A 23,948-nucleotide genomic window follows, 5' to 3' on the forward strand; every position below is an offset into this window, starting at 1 on the left:
CCCCCGGTCCCGTCCCCCCCCCCACCACCACCACCACCACCCCACTTTTAAAATCACTTAAATTCGTCCTCCGCACTTTTTCAGACAAGTGTGTTTGCATAGAGGTTTTCAAGAGCCGGTGTGAATACATATAGATTTAAATTTAAAGAGACAGGATAGTCTGTGCATGACCTGATGTTTTATTCGGACCCAGAATAAAGGCGAGATGAACATCACGGAGTGCTAAACACTCCATGCAGTGCCTGTTTCATTCATACTCGAAACCGGAGGCACTCTCGCACAGAAAGTCGTACCAGGAAATCCCTAATATGGATAAAAGCGTCTTGCTATCACTGTATGAAAAAACAGTTGTTTTCACAGAAAAACAGAAACGTTTGGAAACATGAAGACATTAAACATACAATTGTGACAATATATGGTTTATTTGTGTTTCTCAAGTCATCTCCAGATAATAAATAAAGTATAGCAATGCAGTTCTAATTGACATAGCATTTATTACAGTATAGAAACTATTCTGCCTTATGTGATAAGTGTTTGTAGTATATAAACAAATCATTATTATTGGTTATTGTCCAGCAGTGTATCTGATTTCTTAGCCCATTTAAAGCTAGAAATAAGAGAAAAATGTAAGTTACTTATACACTACCAGTCAAAAGTTTTTGAACAGTTGTGATATGAAACAAAGTCTCAGCTTTTAAATTTTGTAAGTTTTAATACTAAATTCAAACAATAAATACCGTTTTGGAGGACTTAATGTGGTGTAAATCGTAAAATGTAGCGCTTCAGTTAAAGCCAGAGCCATTGAAAAACAGGGTTGCGACAAGCTTTGATCTCTCCGGCGTCGCTGCGTGGTCACGGGGTTCACGGAGCTCTCCAAACAAACCGGCGTTAACAATACATTTGAATGGGTTTAAGTAGGATAGACGACAGCTTCATTATACAGGTATTTGCAGCAATTTCTGGTAAACATTTCAGCATATTATGCATTGATTATTATGTCAATGACATTTACAGTATCATTTTATTCTGGAGAGTGATGGAGAGGCAGCATTAATATGGTTTTCTTAACCTTCAGGTATTGCTTACTTATAATGTGACCGTACAGCTTAACTATTTTTCAGTTAAATAAGTGTTCTATATTTTAGTTCAATAATATTTATTTAATAGTTTGAGGAGATCTTTTGGTACTAAATACTATTTGTGCAATAATTATGGTCCATTAATGACTTATAATATTTTTTCTAATATTTATATAACGTATTACAATTAGTGTAGTATGTAAGGTTAAAATAGAAAAAAGGGTTTTAAATTCCAATGCAAAGAGGCTAATTAGAGTCACTTTGTGGTCAGAAATTATTTTATTTTTTTCATTTGTAATGTGTTTACCCACTAGGTACCTGTATGGCTCTTTACTAAATATATCTAGAATATTGCAGGTCATACATGCTTACTTATTTTTAAGTTCTTCATTTGAATAAATATTTAGACATGATTAAACACTAGATTTTTAAATGAGACATTTAAAAAGTTAATAACTGACATCCTTTTTTTTTACCCTTTTTCATCCTTTGATACTTGCATAATTACACACAATGAATGTAAGCAAATACTGAATTTAAACCAAGTTTAAAATGGTGCTAAAAAGGCATTCAACAAAATATTTGTATCCCCTTATATTTATAGTATATACACATTAATTGATTTTGAATCGAGATCGATTCAAGATACGCAAGATACTGAAAACATAATCAGGCTATGCACATAATCTTTTACTGACAAATGTTTCACTGTGCATCCATATTTTAAGAGTTCCATCCAACTACTGCAGAAAACTGTACAGCAGAGCGGACTCTGTGGACTGGCTATAATGCATTAATGATGAGCATATAAACAAAGCTAAATGTGTAGAAGTCCAGTTTTTAATAAATAATGTTGCTAATTCTGTCTTGTGTCTGCGCTTGGGATATTCTTGTCTGGCACTCGACTTGCATTAAGCTTCTACAATGAACTATCAGTCACGTCATAGGCCTTTATACGAAAAGTAGTTATATAGCCTATAATTAAAATTTTCCATTTGTGTGTGCTTAGTGTTTAGAGAATTGTGTCATTAGCAACATGTGCTAACACATACTGTACTTTATATCAGCTGGGAGTCTAATCTCACATGCACTTGCCAAGCCATCAAGCCATCCTAGGTGTATATGACTTTCTTCTTTCAGACTAATAAAATCAGTTATATTAAAAAACGTCCTGGCTCTTCAAAGCTTTATAAAGGCAGTGAATGGTGGTTGAGATTTTAAAGCCCAAAAAAGTGCATCCATACATCATAAAAAAGTACTCCACATGGCTCCAGGGGGCTAATAAAGGCCATCTGAAGTGAACTGATGTGTTTGTGTAAGACAAATATCCATATTTAAAACTTTATAAACCGTAATCTTCCGCTAACTGTCATATGCGTGTTCACGAGAGAGTAGCGTTCCAGCAGATGACGTAGGACATAGGCGTAAGCTCCAGTGAGAATATGCTCTCTCAAGAACCAAGTTTTGTTTCCTGCAAAGGAAAACCAGTCTCCTCTTGGCTTATATTGAAATCCTCTGGCATTTTTCTTTACAAATCTTGTTTTGCACTTCTAATTTGTGACTGGTGTTTTGTTTTGCTCTCTCCTATGCACTTCCGCGTTCGTCACTTCTCACTGGAGCTCTCATGAAAGCAAGTATGACAGTTCGCGGAAGTTAGAGATTACAGTTTATAAAGTTTTAAATATGGATATTTTTCTTTCACAAATGCATCGCTTCGCTTCAGAAGGACCCCTTTTTGGGTGAACTATCCCTTTAAGCTGGTCTTCCTGGTCTTCAAACTTGGACAGGCTAGTGTTCAGTTGATTTGGCCGTTTTGCAATCTGGCTTCTCAGCTTTCCAAAAACCCTTTAAAACCAGCAAACCAGCTTAGGCTAGAAAAATGATCTTTTCACATTCCAGTGGCAGAAACTACTTCACAGCCTACAAAACACTGAACCGAAATATCCATTCTAGTTATGATGTTCTACACTTTAATGAATGCATCTGTTTTTACATTAAAGTCTGTATTTAATGTAGTGTGTATTAATGTAATTTATTTTGTGTGTATGTTTGTGCTCATGTGTAAACATGACACTGATGGAGATTCTATCACACACAACATTTAAGCATGTTTACAGAGTGCACAGAGACACAGAATAGATGCCATGCAGCACAGAAATGTGTCATGGAGGCAGAGGAATGCAGGGAGATTTTACCTTCATAGGGGAGATGTGTGAATGGGAAACATAGCCGTGTACATTCTCAATCTGGGAGATGTTCTTCTCCGACACCTGCACCAGCTCAGGAGGACGCACATCCCCTGGTAGGTGTGGAGAGCTGTGTTCTGGAGGCGACGTGGTATCCTCATCCTGATATCTATATTTCTGAGAAGGAGAAAAAGAGAGAGAATGCATACAGTTATAGCACAGTAATATATTAAACACATTGTAACTACACTGGCCCAAAAAATGAACTTTTCATATATGATTTGATGTTATAAGCCCAGTGAGAGAGAGCTCTTCAAACCACAGGTAGATGACAAAATGTTGAATATAAGATCATGTTTTAATTATATCACTGCAAAAATACTGAAAAAAATAAAATAATAATAACAACAACAACATCAACAACAACAACAAATAGCTCATATCTTAAAACAAGATACATTTTCTGTATCAAAATTAAGATACTGCATGCAGTCATTCATAAAGAAGCAAAAAAAAAGAATCTAGATTTCCCTTTGATTTTTTGTTTTTAGATTTAAAAACTGATTTGCAGGTGAGGCAAGAAAAATAAACTTTTGCTTCCCTTTTAAAAAATTGTTCATTCCTCACTGGCAAATCCTTTTTAAATTATTCTATTTTAATTCTACTTTATCTATTTATCTTCTTTTTTTATAAAAAAAAAACTAGCAGCTTTCAGTTTTTTTCTATTCTATCTACTTGTTTTCCTGTGTGTGTGTGTGTGTGTGTGTATAATATATATACAGTGTCTTGCGAAAGTATTCTTTTTTTCATGTTTTGTTATATTGCTGCCTTATGCTAAACTGCTTTAAATTACTTTTTTTCCGCATCAATCTATACTCCATACAACATAATGGTAGAGCAAAAAACAGGTTTTTAACATCTTCGCAAATTTATTAAAAATAAAAAACTTAAATGATTCCATTGCATAAGTATTCACACCCTTATCTGGGACAGTTAAAATTTAGCTCAGGAGCATTCATATTCCTTGTAGATGTCACTACACTTCGAGTGAAGTTAACCTGTGGCAAATTAAATTGAATGGATATGATCTGGAAAGGCGCACACATCTTAATAAAAGGTCTAACAGCTGATAATGCATATCAGCGCAAAAACCAAGCCCTGAGGTCAAAATAACTGTCTGTAGAGCTCAGAGACAGGATTGCGTCAAGCCACACATCTGTGGAAGAGTTCAGGAAAAAAAATCTGCTTCATTAAAGGTTCACAAAAGCATGTTGTCTCTGTTACCCTTAATGGAAGAAGTTTGAAACAACCAGGACTCTTTCTAGAGCTGGCCTCCTGGCCAAACTGAGCAACTGATTGAGAAGGGCTTTGGTTAGTGTGGTGACCAAGAACCTGATGGTCACTCTAGTTGAGCTCCATGATCATATGTGGAGATGGGAAAAACCTACAGAAGGGCAAACACCACTGCAACACTCCATCGATTTGGGCTTTATGGCGGTGTGGCAAGACTCAATCCTCTCCTCAGTGAAGACACATGAAAACACTTGGAATTTGCAAAAAAGCAACTAAAGGACCCTCAGACTGTGAGAAATAATATTCTCTGGTCTGATGAACCTCAATTCCAAGCATCATGTTTGAAGGAAACCAACTTTGCTCATCAATTGCAGAGTACCATCCCAACAGTAAAGTGTGCTGGTAGCAGCCTCATGCTGTGGGGCTGTTTTTCAGTGGCATGGACTGAGGGACTCAGAGTAGAAGAAAAGCTCAATGCACCAAAATACTGAGATTAATGAAAACCCAGTCCAGAGCATTCAAAACCTTAGACTGGGCAGAAGGTTTACTTTCCAACAGGACAATGGACCTAAGCACACAGCAAGAGTGGCTTATAGACAACTGTGTGAATGTCCTTGATGGCACAGCCAGAGCCTGAGCTTGAACCCAATCAAATATTTCTGGAGAAACCTGAAAATGTGTGTCTGCCCCCATCCAACCTGACAGAGCTTGAAAGGTGAAGAGGTGAGGAGAAGGATGGCATATAATTGCCAAATGCTAATGAGCAAAGCTTGTCGCATCAAACAAAAAAGACTTGAGGCTGTAAAGGTGCTTCAGCTAAATATTTAGTTGAATACTATGAATACTTATGCAATGTACTTATTTCAGTTTTTTTTTTTTTTTTATTAATTTACGAAGTTGTGACAATTCTGTTTTTGCTTTGTCAATATGGTGTATGGAGTGCAGATTGATGTGGGGGGAAAAGTACATTTAAGCAGTTTAACACAAAGCAGCAACATAACAAAACGTGAAAAAAATGACACTATATATATATATACCTTGCTACGTGTACTGCGTTAGGCTAACCGAGACTTGTCATTTGCACTTATATATTGTTGCTCTTTTGTTAGTTTTGACTGCTTTTATTGTCCTCATTTGGAAGTCGCTTTGGATAAAAGAGTCTGCTAAATGACTAAATATAAATGTAAACGATGTAAATCGAATAAAAAATATTTAACACCGACTGGTTCATTTTGAGCTTTGGGCATTGAAATCCAAACCGCACCGTAGAATCCTTGTGATCTGAAGAAAAATAAGACCTCATGAAGTTAAAATCCAGCACTAATACAGAACTGTGAAACTATTTCAACTTCATTTCTCTCTAGACCACACTCCTGGGATGGGAAACACTTTTTAAATGAGCCAGGCACCCCCGGATCCTACCCGCTGCACAGTCGTCACAGTCGACCCCAATCTGCCAAGACTCTATGTGAAATATTGTTCTATAACTTTCTTAACTGGAAACGCAAATTATTCAGCAGTGCTTTTTATCCATAGACATCCATCTTGTCCAGGTACCTTGTTGACCCTGATACATATGCCCACCTCTATGACATTCCTGGGATATGGGGTAGGAAACGCAAACACAAGTCTAGAGGGAAGAAAAAGAGGGCAGGTTTCTTAGGGAAGGTAGATGCCCAAAAAAGTGGGACAAACTCCAAGTTGGGGTCTTATGCTGGTTGCTTACTGTAATGTCACTGCCTCTGAGCAGCATGGGGGAAGACTGAGTGGATTTGCCCATATGGAGAGATTCACGGTAGAATCCCATGCCCTATTTTAGCACTGAAAATTGGTCCATACAACTTATTTAAATAACTTCAGACTGCTGCATCAAAAGCACATCACAAGCTGCAATTGATGTAACAGAACAGTCTGAAGATAAGCATAAAGACACTGAATCAAATTACATGGAATCAAAATATGCATATTTACATATATACCACATATATATTTCACAAATATCACATGTTTTAACTGATAGCCTGTCTATACTACAGTACATTACGATTTGCTAAGGACTTGAAAGGGACTAAACTCAAAGGTGTGGAAGACTTCTGGCCAACTTGACAACTGTGCTGCAGTATTAACATTGTCTCTGTTGAATCATTTATGTTGTTTTTCTCATTTGCAAGATGCATTTAAGTCTGCTAAATGAAAAATCTACTGGAAAAGGCAAGTGTAAAACGTACACACAGAGGAAGCTTGGCACCCAGGAACATTAAACCAAACAGCAAAAATCTGTTTAAATATATGTTATATAAAACAGATGGGCTGTGTACAAAAAACTAAACTTAAAAGCAAAATAAAAATTTAACAAAACATAAAAGTATCTAAACTAAAAACAAATTAAAAAGTAAATTAAATAATAGTAATAGATATTTTAGTGTATATTTTTAGTAATTAAAAAATAAAATAAAATAAAATAAAAAAATAAAATGTATAAAATAAAACTATACATAGTAGTAGTTAGAGGTGTAACAATTCACTCGTTTTCTCAATGCATCGATTACAAACCCTGACGATGCAATTCATCGATCTTGAGACATGGATTTTTGAATCGTGAATTGCCGATTTCGGACAGTAATCGATTTATAACGCTAAGAATCGAATGAATCGCAATTTCTATAGCGATTCAATGCTTTCAAAGTATATACACATTAAATTACTACAAGCACGAATTGAACAGTGTTCGTGCCCTCGCATCTCTCCTTCACGCGCTCCACTATTTTACCGCCTACATGCACAAGATTGCGCACGCGCTCCGTTCGTCTCACACATTTTTTGAGAAGCTGATGTGTGATCTCTCCTTAGTAGCCTACTCGTGGCCAGTAATGCTAAAGTGAAGTAGTTTTACTTTTCTGTAGTTTTTCAATGGCTCTTGGTCATACCGACAACGTCATTACCTGAGCAGTCGAAGGCTGCGCATTTATTGCATGGACGGAGCAAAAATGTCTAAAGCATACGCACAGTTCCATTGAATGATAAATGTGTCTTAACAATGTCGTTGAACCGAATGTACGAAGGAAGCTGTTAAAATAACCACAGCATTAACAATAACCTTGAAATAAGAGCACAAGGTTTATCTGATAATCAGATGTATGAAAGTAGCGTTTGTTGCTTTAGCAAACAGACATCAGGCGCTTTTTCTTTCAGAATCATCATTCGTCGATGGAGAGGAAAAGTTAAATACTATAGCATTTTATTTTATGAAAATTAGATGAAGAAGTTTTCACACTGAAAGAGAACTGATCTCGTGCTCATAGAACTTAAGACGTGTCAGGCTATATCTACAGCTAATCTGAATAAAAAGCAAAATGAACTGATGAAACGTTAAGACAGTAAACACAATAAATCAATAAAATTTATGAATGATGCATTGCTAATTGACATTTATTACAGTGCAGAAACTATAAAGTATATTTTCTACCTTACTCTGTGCAGAAAATTTAAGTAATTGTTTGTATGAGGCCTATATATATCAATCATAAAATTGCCATTAGGAAAAAATTATAGATTACAAATGATTGATTATTGTCCAGCAGTGTATTTGATTTCTTATAACAAATTCAAAGTAATAGATAAGAAAATAATTTATTATTTAAAAAAATTTATAATAATTACACTACATGCATACATAAAATTATTGTATTTGACATTTCTGTCACATCTGAAATGATGGTTATGCCCCTGGTGTGACAAAATGTTAGCCTATACATAATACTTTTAAAGCTTTTATTTTTTAAATATTGGCTTACATAAATTTCTACATATACCATGGGGACATTCTAAAGCGCTTAACGTGGCTTAACATACCTAAACACCGACAGGGAAACCCACATTTCTGTCAAACCTTACTTGTAATAAACACTAACTACTGTCAAAATAACGAGCTCTTCTTATTCAGCGTATAACGTGAATATCACGTTAAGTGCTCTCCCCCACTGAAGTCCATTATAAGGAAACAGCTTAATGTGGACACATCGACGAACTGAGAACATTGTAATTTTTTTCAGTTTAATTTTGTAATAAGCATGAAAGTAAAGACAGGTACAGGTTTTTCCTTTTTCAGCTCATTATCTCTAATGATCATGCCCTCGCGCAGAGCGCTATTCATATGGTAATGATCTACACGAGCCATTCGAACAGGGTCAACACCCCCAAACAATGGGACAACAAAGCGTTCATTGTCAAGTTTATTGATTTGTCTGCGCTTTTGGATCATAACACGTTAAGCTGTTTCCTTATAATGGACTTCTATGGGGGAGAACGCTTAATGTGATATTATTCACTTTATAAGTTGAATAAGAGCGTGTTCTTTTGACAGTAGCAAGTGTTAATTATAAGTAAAATTTGACAGAAATGTGGTTTTCCCCGGTCGTTGTTAAGGTATGTTAAACCACGTTAAGTTGTTTCCTTATAATGGACTTCTATGGGGGAGAAAACGCTTAAGGTGATATTAACTTTATCTGTGGAATAAGGGCTCGTTCTTTTGACAGTAGTTAGTGTTTATTATTATTTGGGTTTCCCTGGTCGGTGTTTAGGTCCGTTAAGCCACGTTAAGCATTTTTCACGCTAAGCGTTTTAGAATGTCCCTATGCCATGTCATGGCAAAGCATCTAACAATGGGCAAAAGTGTTTTTGTTCTCTCTAACCTATATGGTTCTGTAACCATAAAGGCTGATCTGTAATTTGCCCCCTGGCTAAGCATTTAAAGAATTTAAGAGAAGCATTTAAAGAATCCTGTGAATGCACTTAAAGAATGCAGAATCGAATCGTTAATCGAAACGAATTTAGTTGTGAATTGAATCGTTCTGAATTTGCAAAAATCATTCTTGAATCGAATCGAAAACCTATGAATCGTGAATCAAATCGATTCGCTGTCTACCCAAAGATTCACAGCCCTAGTAGTAGTTAATAGTTAATTAATATATTTGTATGCCATATAAAGTTGGTTTCTTAAAAAAAATAAAGCTGACCTTATTTTGTGGTGGGACCAGTGGAAAAAAATTTTAATATTACAAATTAAATTAAATAAACAATCAGATAAAGAAAGAAACAAACACACACACATATATAAATGTTATACAAATACCAAACCAATACAAACCAAAACGTAGCAGATATATTTTTAATTAATTAATAGATTTTTCTGAGCTATATAAAGTTGTTGTTTTTTTTTTCTCCAAGAAATTACATTAACCTTATTTTATAGTTGGACTAGTGAAATACAATACTGAACTGTTATATAAATAGATAATCAGATGGGTTGTAAAAATTCCAAAACAAAAAGCAAAAACACTAAATAAAAGTATTAGATACCACTATTTTATTAAAGAATACTAATATTTTTTCTACTTATTTCTGAGCCATATAAAAGTTTTTTGTTTTTTTTATTTAACTGACCTTACTTTCTGGTGGGAACAGTATAAAAAAACTGAATGACTGATTCGACCAGCCTAGCAGAAAACAAAAGAATCCTTATTGTTGAACCCTGCAGTATATTAAACAGACAGAAGAGTCTGCTACTACTAGTACTGACACTTTGGTACGTGTGACCTCCAAATCCCAAGAAGTCTGCTGAGTTTTTAGCAGAAACAATGTGCACAGAATCCTTTCCCTTGTTCCGAACAACTCAAAAGTTTAAACTGAACTCTCAGCGGGCCACAGAGCCAGTAAAAATGAAAGGTGAGTCTGAACTCTGAGCCACTGCTGGGAGAGAAAGGGACAGACAGGGAGCAGTTCTGGAGATGTTATTACACTGCTGAGTGCTTCAGTGACTCGGCTTCAGGCACGCAGCCGCTGCCACTGTGGGGCCAGCTTGCCTAGATAATGAGCTGCTCGACTGGCTCAACCCTCTCTCGCTCTGTGCTGGCCCGTCCAAACCGAGCTAACGTCAGTAAAACCTAATAAATGCAGAAAGATTACTCACACAGCCAGTCAACCAAGGAGGACAGGTCTCGGAAAACTCGACAGTAGTGAAAAACGAATGCTAGACAGGCTTTACACAGGCGATGTCCTCTACAACACAATGCCACTGCCCTGGAGCGGGGTGAACCTTGAGAGGTGCACAACTATTCGAAATGCGGTTTGATGGATGTTGTATAGGATCTTAAGGAGTGGAAAAGCCCCGCGTCTGCTCCTCGTGCACCTTCTGTCTCGGGTCTAGCCCTGCTGCTGTAAAGCTGTCAGCTCTTGTCTGTTTATCTGGCAGAAAACATACCGAGGCCCAGAGCTCAGCAAACACAGCACTTTATTATAGATGCTTCACCTTGAATACCTTCGGGAGAGCTCTGTATCACGGCTGCACATCCCACAGCTGCCAAAACAACCATACTCACTTCACAAGACTAAGCATCATTTGCATGATAAATGCGTAATCAGCACAATTTGGGATTATGTAGCCTGGCACATTCACCTCGGCTGAACCACACAGAGCAGGTGTTGCTGGATGCCCAGATGTGTGGCCCTTCAAACAAACGGCAAGCAAAAATGGGTCAATACTGAAATCAATTCTATGATTTTACACTAAACTGAAACACTGCTATATTCGCTAGATAACACAGGCCCGTTTGAGAGCCTTTGACCTAATTCTACCACTAGTGAGGTTTTGCATTATATTTACCAGCTTTTCTGTTTATGGATGAGCATTATTTTCAAATACAAAATATGCTGCAAATGTTAGGGGTCAGTAAGATTGTTTTTTTTATGTTATGCTCAACAAGGATGCATTTATTTGTTTAGAAATACTGTAAAATCAGTAATATTGTGAAAACTTATTACAGGTTTCCCATTTTAATATATTGTAAAATGTAATTTATTTCTGTGATGGCAAAGCTGAATTACTCCAGTCTTCAGTGTCACATGATCCGTCAGGAATCATTCTAATATGCTGATTTGATTTCTTCTTATCATCAATGTTTAAAATAGTTGTGCTGGTTAATATTTTTGTGGATATTGTGATACATTTTTATGCATGATTTAATAAATAGAAAGTGCAAATGAATAGCATTTATTTGAAATGTACTTGTAAAATATCACTTTTGGTTAATTTAAGATGCCCTCGTTTAATAAAAGTATTAATTTCTTTCTAACAAACAAAAAAAAAGCTTACTGACCCCAAACTTTTGAACAGTGATGTATATTCTGATGCATTTCACTTCTCATCCTGCTGGCATATCAATTATAAACGTGTAGATCACTCTAAAATTTAAATTCTGTCCTCAATTATTCACCCTGATGCCGTTCCAAATGCTCATCATACAAAATGACTCTATAACTATAACCAGTGAAGTTGTATGTATTACTATTAAACTACCTTTATGTCCTTTTTGGAACTTTTGGACCCTATTCACTTTCAAAGTCACAAACAAAAACAACAAAAACATTTTTTGTGTACAATCATACAAGCAAGAAATAGCATAAGGGTGAGTAAATGATTACAAAATATTATTTTGGGGGTGAATTATCCATTTAATCTGAAAGTTTCTGAAACATTGATGCTGGTTTCTAGATGGTCCAAGCTGGTCAAAGCTGACAGACCATTTTGGACCAGCAACAAACCAGCTTTGATGTTCTAAAATAGCTTAAGCTATATTTTCCAGCAGGGCTGTTGTAAAATTAATTCAAAATAGAGTGCATATTTGATCACAACTTCATATGCCATCCCGATAAGCGCAGTGTACTGTACTTCCTCTCCCTCTGTCTGCCCTTTTCCTGCTGTGATCCACAGGGCAGACAGGAACGAGACATGAGCTCATCACATCCACTTTGACTCGTGCTTCAACCTGGGAGATGAAGAAAGAGCTGACATCTAAACAGACAGTGTGCTGTGAGCAGAATTAAAATAGTTTCTGCCTCTTGTCTCTCTAGGAAACATCATGGCCCTCCCTCCTCCCAGCTGTCCCCACTGCAAAACCTAAAATTAAACTTTCAAAGCGCATTGCTACTGCTCATCCAAAACTGAAGCAGGCTGAATTTTGTTACACTCAAACCCCAGATGACAGTAAGTACTATGGGTCACTTGCAAAACGTTCCCTGAAATAAACTTGTCTGAAGACCTCAAAATGATGAACACTGATAAACACGCAAAAACATTTATCTATTTATAATGAAATAAGAAACATTATTTTATTATATATCAAAAGTATGTTTAAAAGTAATTTTTACAGATGAAGTCCTGATTTTTACAGGCAACAGAGTTAAACACGAACACATTTCTGGTTCTAGTCTGGTGTTGATGAATGTTTTGCTGAACCTTTTTAATGGAGTTTTAGGGGTACATGCAACAACAACAACAAAAAAAAGTTGGGAAACACCATTTAAGTCTTTCACGATGAAGCACTGGTTAAAAACAAACAAGTACGGGTTTTACTGCTCAAACTGGAAGCATAAGTCCTAAAAAACCAAATCAAGCACAAATGTTGTTTTCGTTACACATCAAAAAAGAAGACGGCTGTCTGTTTCTTGGCAGCTCCCTCTTGAGATGACTATAATTAACTAGCAGGAAGCCAGCTGTAGGTCCTTTATGAGAAAGCTCTGCATTACTGTGAAGATTCAAACTGGATAAGATGGGAACAACAGCCATAAGCAAACGCTGGGTGAAGACATGGGGTTTACAGACTTCAAATGGAAGCAAAGAAAAAGAAGCAAAATGAGAATGGGCCCTAATTTGACATTGAATTGCAAATTCAATTGTAAAATGGATTAACTTCATGTCCGTTTAATCATATTTCAATAAGATAAATAATTTGCAATTAGGTGGCATATCATGGAATTAATTGTATTTAATTTTTAATCAACTGACACCCTAATTATTGCATACCTGTAAGTACTAAATAATCATAAAAATATACTTTATATTAATTAAAAACAACCATTTGAATGCTTTAACATTTTGCAATTTAATCATTTTTCTTTTCTTTTTTTTATTTGTAAGTATCATTTCTAATTTCTGATCAATTGACAAGTTTAATTTAACTTTAACATTTAACAACAAAGTTGTTGCATAGCTCACATACTTTCTTCAGGATTTTGAGATGGGAATAAGTGTTGACCATCCTCTAGCTACAGTATGTATTCACATTAGTGGTTGACCGATATTGTTTTTTTGACAGCCGATGCCGATATCTTGGAAAGCAGGGTGGCCGATGACCGATATAATTGTATTTATTTTAATTAATATTTAAGAAATTTTAAATAATTTGAAAATGGATTAAAAATAAATTGATACATTTTCAAATATCGGCCGATATATCGGTCGACCACTAATTCACATAGCTGTGCTGATTAGAGCATTTATATTCTAATTCTTAGGCAATCAACATAAAAAGCAGGGCATTATTCTATTTCCCCCAAAAGTCAATTTTCTGAACATGAATTTCGAGTAGCTTTTGAACCAGAAACGCTGGATTCAGCACTCCGTTTTTGAGCATGACAGCCTATCAATAATGTAGGCTAAAACGCTTCTAGACAGCAGAAGAGGTTTGAAAATTGGCTACATTACCTCTTGCTCCCAAATGTAGTATTAATGTGTTCCAATTGGACTGCAAATACACTGTAATCCCGATATAATTGTATTTATTTTAATTAATATTTAAGAAATTTTAAATAATTTGAAAATGGATTAAAAATAAATTGATACATTTTCAAATATCGGCCGATATATCGGTCGACCACTAATTCACATAGCTGTGCTGATTAGAGCATTTATATTCTAATTCTTAGGCAATCAACATAAAAAGCAGGGCATTATTCTATTTCCCCCAAAAGTCAATTTTCTGAACATGAATTTCGAGTAGCTTTTGAACCAGAAACGCTGGATTCAGCACTCCGTTTTTGAGCATGACAGCCTATCAATAATGTAGGCTAAAACGCTTCTAGACAGCAGAAGAGGTTTGAAAATTGGCTACATTACCTCTTGCTCCCAAATGTAGTATTAATGTGTTCCAATTGGACTGCAAATACACTGTAATCCTTTCTAAATGTTATTATAAATATTACATATGCATGTGTCTTTTTTTGATCTGGTAGGGTCCTTCCAACAACACTGAACACCATTAACCCCATTAAAAAAAATTATATTTGACATTTATGTTTGCTCTGGTTTTTAGAAGAAAGAAATGCATACATGTTTGAAACAACATGAGAGGAAATAAATTATGACGGTATACATTCTAGGGTAAAATATTCCTTTAAGCTTGCACTTGGAGAAAAAACTAAAACATTGTTATAGGTGTAACAAGTTTGAGAACTACTGCTTTATTCAAAAGAAACACCCTGGAGCGTGACATTATATCCTGTTGCTCATATTTATTGTGGTGTAATTTTGCATGCTCAAAATCTACTCTGATTGGAGTAAAAAGAATTCTGGACAAAAGTGGAGCTCGTTCTTTTCCTGGTCTTCTTTCGCATCCTTCCTTCCCTTCTTTCCTCATACATGCCCTCGTTACATAATATGCACTCGGGGCAACCGCATTGTAAGACGTTTTGCACACTTCAGTAGGATTCCCTCTGCTGCTCTAATGGCTTATCAACAAAGACGTAGGGGGTGATCAATTCTAACATGCCTTACGTAATGAATTGCTAATGAATGATGCTCATGTGAGAGAATGTGGAACTACCGGTCACAAAAGGAGCTTCACGGTTAACTGACTAAAATGTAAAGTGCTTAGTTATGCAAGTCAATATGCAAAAAGATCACACTGTCCAATGTACATCGTCAAAATAAAACACCAGACGGCATCTTGTACAGTAAATATTTGAGCTAAATAGCAGTGATTTCCATTTCAGGAAATCTTCCATCTTAATAGTCCTATACGTGATTATACAAATTGGAAAAAAAAAAACATAAAACAAATGTTTATTATGAAGACTAATCAAAACAGCAACCTAGAAAAGCTATTTTATTCTGCAGAAGACATGTACAAATTTTACAAACTGCTATGTTGCCCAGCCGTCTCTCTGATTTATGCAGAATTTTCTCTAATAAAATGTCTCAGAGATGATTAATCATGTATTTCACTTTATTTTCTAATGGTATAATCACTAGGTCATAGTAACAATTTAGTTTATTAGTAAGTGACAGCTGTTAAGAACAGCTCCGTTGTAAAAAGGCGTAATTTTATACAGTTTGCCATTTTAATCTTCACAGCGGTTTCTATTTAAGGACATATTAGCGGCTGATGACAAAACGGCAGGTGGGGAAAGTGAGAGGAATGGGGATGCCACTAAAACCCTAATAAACAGCTCCACAGGCCAAGAGAAAACAAGCTGACTGCTGCATACCAAACACGCTTCCTTTACAATCTACATCCCTGAGAGAGAAAAAATTGATATGGCATTAGACATCCATCTGCTGACCTTTACATCAGGTCTACCAACCTCTGTAGCTGCCAATAAGCACAGATATTAACACAGAAGTATCTCTGATGACCTGTAGCTGCTCCAAAGCTTATTAATGGGGGAAGAAGAAGAGGAACACAACCACTTAAACAGCTTAATTAAATAGTTGACAAAAATGAAAATTCTGCTCACCCTCTGGCCATTCAAGATGTAGGAGAGTTCATTGTTGTTGTTGTTGTTTTTTCATTGGAACAGATTTTAAGAAATTTAGCATTACAGAACTTGCTTACCAATGGATCATCTGCAGTGAATGGGTGCCGTCAGAATAAGAATTCAAACAGCTGATAAAAGCATCACAATATTTCAGAAGTAACCCCAAATACCAAACTGTTGTTTCTGGCTAAAATATGAGTCCTATATCCATAATATTGCTTTCTGCAGTTAAAAAGAAAGGTTGTCTTGTCTGAATCAGGAGAGGATGAAATGCTCAAATCAATGGGTGATACACATACTCATGGTAAGAACAACAAAATCGATTACACAAACCAAGAATTCATAAAACAACAAATTTTCACATTTGCTATTCATGAAAACAGCATATTGTGGACTCATTCACCACTTTCTGTGTGGCAAGCACATCGCAGCGGGATTAAATCTATGCGATGCAGAGCATAGCTTAGCTCAGGAACTTCATCCGACAAATGCACAGGATTCAGGCTAAGCAAAGGAGCATCTGACGAAAGAAGCATGTGAGCTTTAATTATCAATGTGGAATCTTGTGTATCCAACAGGCTTCAGTCACATTACTGATTTCAGTCAGGCATCTATAGAGCTGGATGACAGCATGGACAGAGGTGCTGTATTATTTAAACAATCTTCAGTCCCCTTCCCACAAACCTACTCTAATTTTTATTTCCTCAGCACTATATGAACCCACCAGATACCAGCAAGCTAATGCAATTTTCAAAATAGTTGCCGCTAGCTTAAATTTAAATTCAAGACCCGTGCTTAACATATTATGCCAATTCTGATCAGGGATTGTTGAGGTTAAACTATATGCCTGAACACCTGAATGCATGTTTATTTGTTTTCCACTAAACCAATTTAATCTTGCAATTACATAATTATTATACGTTCACATTAATGAGCAATGGATTTGGTTATACACAACCATTCAAGAAATTAATATTTTTATTCAGCAAGGACACATTAAATTGATCAAAAGTGACAGTAAATGCTTTTACATTGCAACATTATAAATATTACATATGCATGTGTCTTTTTTTGATCTGGTAGGGTCCTTCCAACAACACTGAACACCATTAACCCCATTAAAAAAATTATATTTGACATTTATGTTTGCTCTGGTTTTTAGAAGAAAGAAATGCATACATGTTTGAAACAACATGAGAGGACCTAGCTTAAATTTAAATTCAAGACCCGTGCTTAACATATTATGCCAATTCTGATCAGGGATTGTTGAGGTTAAACTATATGCCTGAACACCTGAATGCATGTTTATTTGTTTTCCACTAAACCAATTTAATCTTGCAATTACATAATTATTATACGTTCACATTAATGAGCAATGGATTTGGTTATACACAACCATTCAAGAAATTAATATTTTTATTCAGCAAGGACACATTAAATTGATCAAAAGTGACAGTAAATGCTTTTACATTGCAACAAATCTATTTCAAATAAATGCTGTTCTTTTAAACTTTCTATTCATCAAAGAATCCTTCAAAAGAATACTTTTTATTTTAAAATAAATCCATTTTAAATTTTAAATTTTAATATTTCAAAACATTACTATGTTGCCTATATGTTTGGTCAAATAAATGTCTAGATTTAGAGAATCTTTTAAAAACATTAAAAAACTCAATCAGTAACACTTTACAATGTGATAATATTAGATATTGCATCATGTATTATGAGCTAACTATGAACAACAATTTATTACGGCATTCATTAATCTAGGTTAATTTATAATAGCGCTCTATTTCATGTGTGTGAATACAATACATTGGCATACATTAATTTATACAACTTGGCATGTTAAAAATGAATTTGTACATGCAAAAATTAACAGATGCAGGTGTTATTCATTATTAGTTCATGATAACTAATGCATCGAATCTTATTGTAAAGTGTTACTGTTAATTCTTAAAATGCTTTGCATTGGCTAAGCTCTTGTAGTTTTACATGTTCATTATTGTGCAATTCACTATCCGTAAACCTATAAGTAAAACATTCAGCCAATAAGGCACTTTAAAAGACTCTTTAGCTTAAGCATTATTATTATTTAGACAAATGTTTGGTGAAAATTAAACTCAATACTCACACATCAAAATGTTAATGTACACATACAACTATTTAAATGGCTACCCAACATGCACACTGCCGTGTTTCTGCAAAGCACAAATAGCAAGGGGTCATCTCTGTGATTGACGGTCATTAGGAGTTAACAAGGGCTTCCCCGAGCCCTCTGATCTCACGCTTAGCAGAAAAGAAGGTTCAGTTATAATGACAGAAAGCTTTTTAGGACTGATCAGTCTGTGCAGGCGTAAAGTGACAAGCCGTAATCCTGTGCACTCTGTGCAAGTTGCAACGCTCTGAGCTAAGACAGCGAAGACTAACCATTCAGTCATGAAATACCAAAAAACAAGCTTCCTATTTACACATAGTAGATATAATTTGGACGCAAGCTAAAACACCCAGAGGACCAGGCAGTTATGTAACTAAAAGAACTTGCCATGCCTCTCTGAACTAGACAAGCAGAAAATGGACCGAAAGGAATCTGGGCCTGAGCTTTAGTCTTTATCAGGAATGAAAACTTTGATTGGGCTGCGTTCATTTGGCTTCTAGCTAAAAAATCGGTCCGTTTGAGCAAACAGAAGCCCAGAAGTCCCTCAGGATTTTTTTTTCACAGACGCGTGTGATTGGTGCACAACAGTGGTGGAATTAAAGACAGGATGGAGCACACAGCTAGGTACAGTCTGAAATTTAAAGTGCGTCGTGCGTTGAGATCCTAGTTGGAGAATATCACCTTCAGCTCTTCAATCTGCCAACATCAGAGCTCTTGTTGAGCCTGTCATTTTGTCAGACTAAAACCGGACAAATGGAAACTCTGCAAGACTTCCCATGAATATTAGGCTCACATGCAAAGGAATGGATCACTGCCATGAGGGTGTAACCTGGAGCATATGTTCAGATCTTAAGGCACTAAAGGTGTCACCAGCAAAATTATCCTCAGTGTGAGGACAATTAGCAGCTAAAGTCCAACAATTAAGAGTCCAAGGAACATTCAAGCAACTGTCAGTCATGCATTCAAACAAGCCCCTACCTTGCATCCAAACATAAGAGAGATGGTGCTGTTGGTGCATGCTACTTTACAGTGGCACAACATTGGCGAAAAGCAATCCAAATTTTTGATGCTGGGAGACATTCCCTCTGCGCCCGGGCACTTCAATCCATCAGCGATTGAGGTGCCGGCCAATTGCTTCCACGAGCGCTGGCCACTGCCTGCTCTTGACGTGCACCCTCATCACTCGGCTCGGTCCGTGGCAGGGGGAGCAGAAGCGGCGACGTGATGCCTTCATCCAGCGAGCCCTTGTCAATTGAGTCCACCGCTCTTCCGTCCTATCTCTTTGCTTGACTCGACTCGATCGGCCCGACAGATTAAAGTGCTCCCGAAGCGAGCTGCACTTCAGGGAGCTCTGGAGAAGCCATGCTGCCTGCCGTGACCAGGGAGTGGGAGAAGGAGGTGCAGGAAGAGGGTTAAAGGGCAGCAGAGTATGCAGGGTCTAGTGTCACAATGCGAAGGACTCTGCGCGATCCATTAGTGCTGCTGCGCTTCCACCTGCTGCAGAGGAACTGCTGCCATGACTCGGAGGAAAGAGGAGCAGAATCGGACGCTCTCCTACTCAACTATCCAAACAAGACGCGGCAAGCGGCACAGAGAGAGAGAGGAGAGGTAAGCAGGCTGGAGGGGGAGGGGCGAGCGGTAGCGTTGAGCTTATTACACAGGTGATCAATTCTAACATGCCTTACGTAATGAATTGCTAATGAATGATGCTCATGTGAGAGAATGTGGAACTGCCGGTCACAAAAGGAGCTTCACGGTTAACTGACTAAAATGTAAAGTGCTTAGTTATGCAAGTCAATATGTAAAAAGATCACACTGTCCAATGTACATCGTCAAAATAAAACACCAGACGGCATCTTGTACAGTAAATATTTGAGCTAAATAGCAGTGATTTCCATTTCAGGAAATCTTCCATCTTAATAGTCCTATACGTGATTATACAAATTGGAAAAAAAAAACATAAAACAAATGTTTATTATGAAGACTAATCAAAACAGCAACCTAGAAAAGCTATTTTATTCTGCAGAAGACATGTACAAATTTTACAAACTGCTATGTTGCCCAGCCGTCTCTCGGATTTATGCAGAATTTTCTCTAATAAAATGTCTCAGAGATGATTAATCATGTATTTCACTTTATTTTCTAATGGTATAATCACTAGGTCATAGTAACAATTTAGTTTATTAGTAAGTGACAGCTGTTAAGAACAGCTCCGTTGTAAAAAGGTGTAATTTTATACAGTTTGCCATTTTAATCTTCACAGCGGTTTCTATTTAAGGACATATTAGCGGCTGATGACAAAACGGCAGGTGGGGAAAGTGAGAGGAATGGGGATGCCACTAAAACCCTAATAAACAGCTCCACAGGCCAAGAGAAAACAAGCTGTCTCGAGCGGTAGCGTTGAGCTTATTACACAGTTCACTAGAGAGAAACTGAAGAGTTTCTGAGTCGAAGGTTGCAGCGTCCGGACCGGGAGAAGGGGATAAAAATTATCCGGATCGTTCAGAGGTGAATCCGGGGGAAGCGGAGACTGCTTTCTCAACAGATTTACAATCACAAGGACAACAGAGGAGGGTGCAGTTATGAAATGATCTCAACGAACAATACGCCAGTGAAGTTATAAACTTGACCTAGTTTACCATGCACAAGGATATGTCATGCATTCCCATGTCAGTTCAATAGCCCAACCTATTGTTTTCTTGAGTAAAAGGTCTAACAGTGAGAGCAGGGTCCAAAATTTACTAGAACTGAGAAAATGTATCAGCTTAAAAGTCAAAGTCACTGTGAATTTAGCATTACAGAACTTGCTTACCAATGGATCATCTGCAGTGAATGGGTGCCGTCAGAATAAGAATTCAAACAGCTGATAAAAGCATCACAATATTTCAGAAGTAACACCAAATACCAAACTGTTGTTTCTGGCTAAAATATGAGTCCTATAACCATAATATTGCTTTCTGCAGTTAAAAAGAAAGGTTGTCTTGTCTGAATCAGTAGAGAAATATGCACAGATCAAGAACAGTTCACAAGCGAAAAAACGAAGCAGTTCTAAACAAATATTTCAGTGAAATTTGATATGAGAGGACAACAGGGGGTGGACTTTTTGGTGACCAAGTGTAATTGCGATTATTAATTACGATTATCACAATTTACATTGAATTATGTTTATACCATTGTTTGATGCAACTGCATGCCTTATTTTTATATGAAAACAAACAAGCTGAAAACACTCTAACTGAAAAACTTTGTGCTTTTCTATAGTATTGAGCCTCACATGTCAACTATACATCAGATTGGTTTCTTCTTTAAATTATAAAAAAGTAAAAAGATGAATGGCATTATAATGTTATACTAAAACTAAAATTTAAATAATGGGAAAAACCCTTAAGACTTGTTTTTTTGGCAAGTAGCGACAGTTTGAAGTTAAAACACCTTGATGCATTTGTTGCTTACAAACAACTTTTTGCAGCTTTTCATTTCACAAGGCATAATTGATGGACTGGAGTCATGTGGACTACTTGTGAGTTTATTGTGATGATTTTATTAGGTGTGTGGGCTCTCATTCTGACGGCACCCATTCATTGCAGAGGATCCGTTGGTGAGCCAATGTTGTAATGCTAAATTTCTCAATACTAAATTTACAAACTCATCTACATCTTGGATGGCCTGAGGGTGAATAAATTCTCAGCAGAAAACAAACAAGCTGAAAACACTCTAACTGAAAAACTTTGTGCTTTTCTATAGTATTGAGCCTCACATGTCAACTATACATCAGATTGGTTTCTTCTTTAAATTATAAAAAAGTAAAAAGATGAATGGCATTATAATGTTATACTAAAACTAAAATTTAAATAATGGGAAAAACCCTTAAGATAACATGTAGAAAGAAAAACGCATCTCAAGCACGCAGAATAACATAAGTAGACTTTGAACGATTAAATTGCCGCTTTGAACGATTACGTAATTGTGGCATCCATAATTGTAATCGCGATTAGAAATTTGATTAATTGTGCAGCCCTACTGTGTAACTTATTGTTTACTGCACAAGTTTGTTACGGCTTCTCTAGTAAAACTGCACATAAAATCCGGAATGTTTTCGTATTTTCTTGTCTGGAGCCTAACAATAGAAATATCTGTGGGGTGTTAATTAGTGATGGGCTATACTGTACATTTTACTGATCACACTGCAAATGCTGGAACACTGAAAAGTCCAGGAAGCCTCAAATAAATCCCAAAATCAACTGGCTAACCAACTTGGTTTCTCATGGGATTTTAGAAAAAACATCAACTAAAAGGATTAGACCCATTTTATCCTATTTTAATACTATACTTTAACACAAAATTATATCACTGGGAAACAGGAAAATATGGAAATAACTCAAACAGTTCAACCGAGCATAAATTGAAGTCAGAAGCAAGCAAGCTAGAACTTAAATTAGTTAAACACTTTTAATATAGATTTTTTCCCCCCTAAGGACCAATTATATTGTTAGCAAAGTTTAAAAAGCATCGCAGAATTCAAGTTTCAAAGCCCTTTTGCCATGTCCATTGCATTTGAAATGAGAAAACAGTGCTATCATGCACTTCTCAGACTGCAGGCTTGCTGCAGGTCAAATATAGTTTTCAGCTGTTCTATTGTTTAATAACTCTTAGCTCTTAGCAAACATTACATTGTGAGAGGTTCACAAAACAATCTGTGCTGAAAACGTGTCGTTTCAGGGGACATACAAGCTTAGAAGTTCATATAACCGAGGAAAAGATGTCAGCTGGGAAAACTGAAAGGTCGCTGAATACTTAGGACCATGTGATATTTCAGTTTTTCTTTTTTAATAAATCTGCAAAAATGTCAACAATTCTGTGTTTTTCTGTCAATATGGGGTGCTGTGTGTACATTAATGAGTAAAAAAAATTAACTTAAATGATTTTAGCAAATGGCTGCAATATAACAAAGAGTGAAAAATTTAAGGGGGTCTGAATACTTTCCGTACCCACTGTATATATAGATAAATACTTCAGGCATTCTAGATGAACTTCTGATGCTAATTTTCCCACTATGAAAAAAAAAATGATGAGAGTCATAACAGTTGTCTTCTTTAGTTAGCGGCCTGTGCACAATTCAAATAAAAGATATTCTACTACTATCTCTTACAGCAGCAAGGGCCAGACTATCATTTTGCAACTCGATTCAAATCAATGTAATGCTGCTCTCTATAAAGTTTTTATTTACTCACCAAAGATTCACTGAGGCGCATGAGTTTATTCTGGACTCTAAGAGAGTAAGAGAAACCCTGAAACTAGGGGTGCACAATTTGGGGGGAAAATATCTATTATTATTATTATTAGTAGTAGTAGTAGTAGTAACTGCAAATATAATTATAAAATAATAAATAATAAAATAATAAATGTTATTATTAAATAAAAATATTAAACAAAATAACCCTGCAAAAATAAAAAGAGTATTTACACTAAAGAATATACCAATTTTATTGTACAGTACAACTGTAAAATCACTATACTAATATTTATGGCTGTCATCATTTCTTCATTTTCAAATGTTAAACCATTGAACTTTTATTTTGGTGGAAAACCACAGGAAGTCATTAAGGGTGTGTTCACACTTGTCATGTTTGGTTCAATTAA

The 23,948-nt window shown here is 36.2% G+C and overlaps 1 pseudogene; it reads right to left on the reverse strand.

Annotated features, from left to right (window-relative positions):
• Positions 1 to 23,948, reverse strand: part of LOC107590667 (disks large homolog 1-like) — a 148,350-nt pseudogene that overhangs the window by 85,554 nt on the left and 38,848 nt on the right.

This window comes from Sinocyclocheilus grahami, unplaced genomic scaffold, assembly GCF_001515645.1.
Source record: "Sinocyclocheilus grahami isolate Dianchi unplaced genomic scaffold, SAMN03320097.WGS_v1.1 scaffold131.1, whole genome shotgun sequence".
Classification (NCBI taxonomy): domain Eukaryota; kingdom Metazoa; phylum Chordata; class Actinopteri; order Cypriniformes; family Cyprinidae; genus Sinocyclocheilus; species Sinocyclocheilus grahami.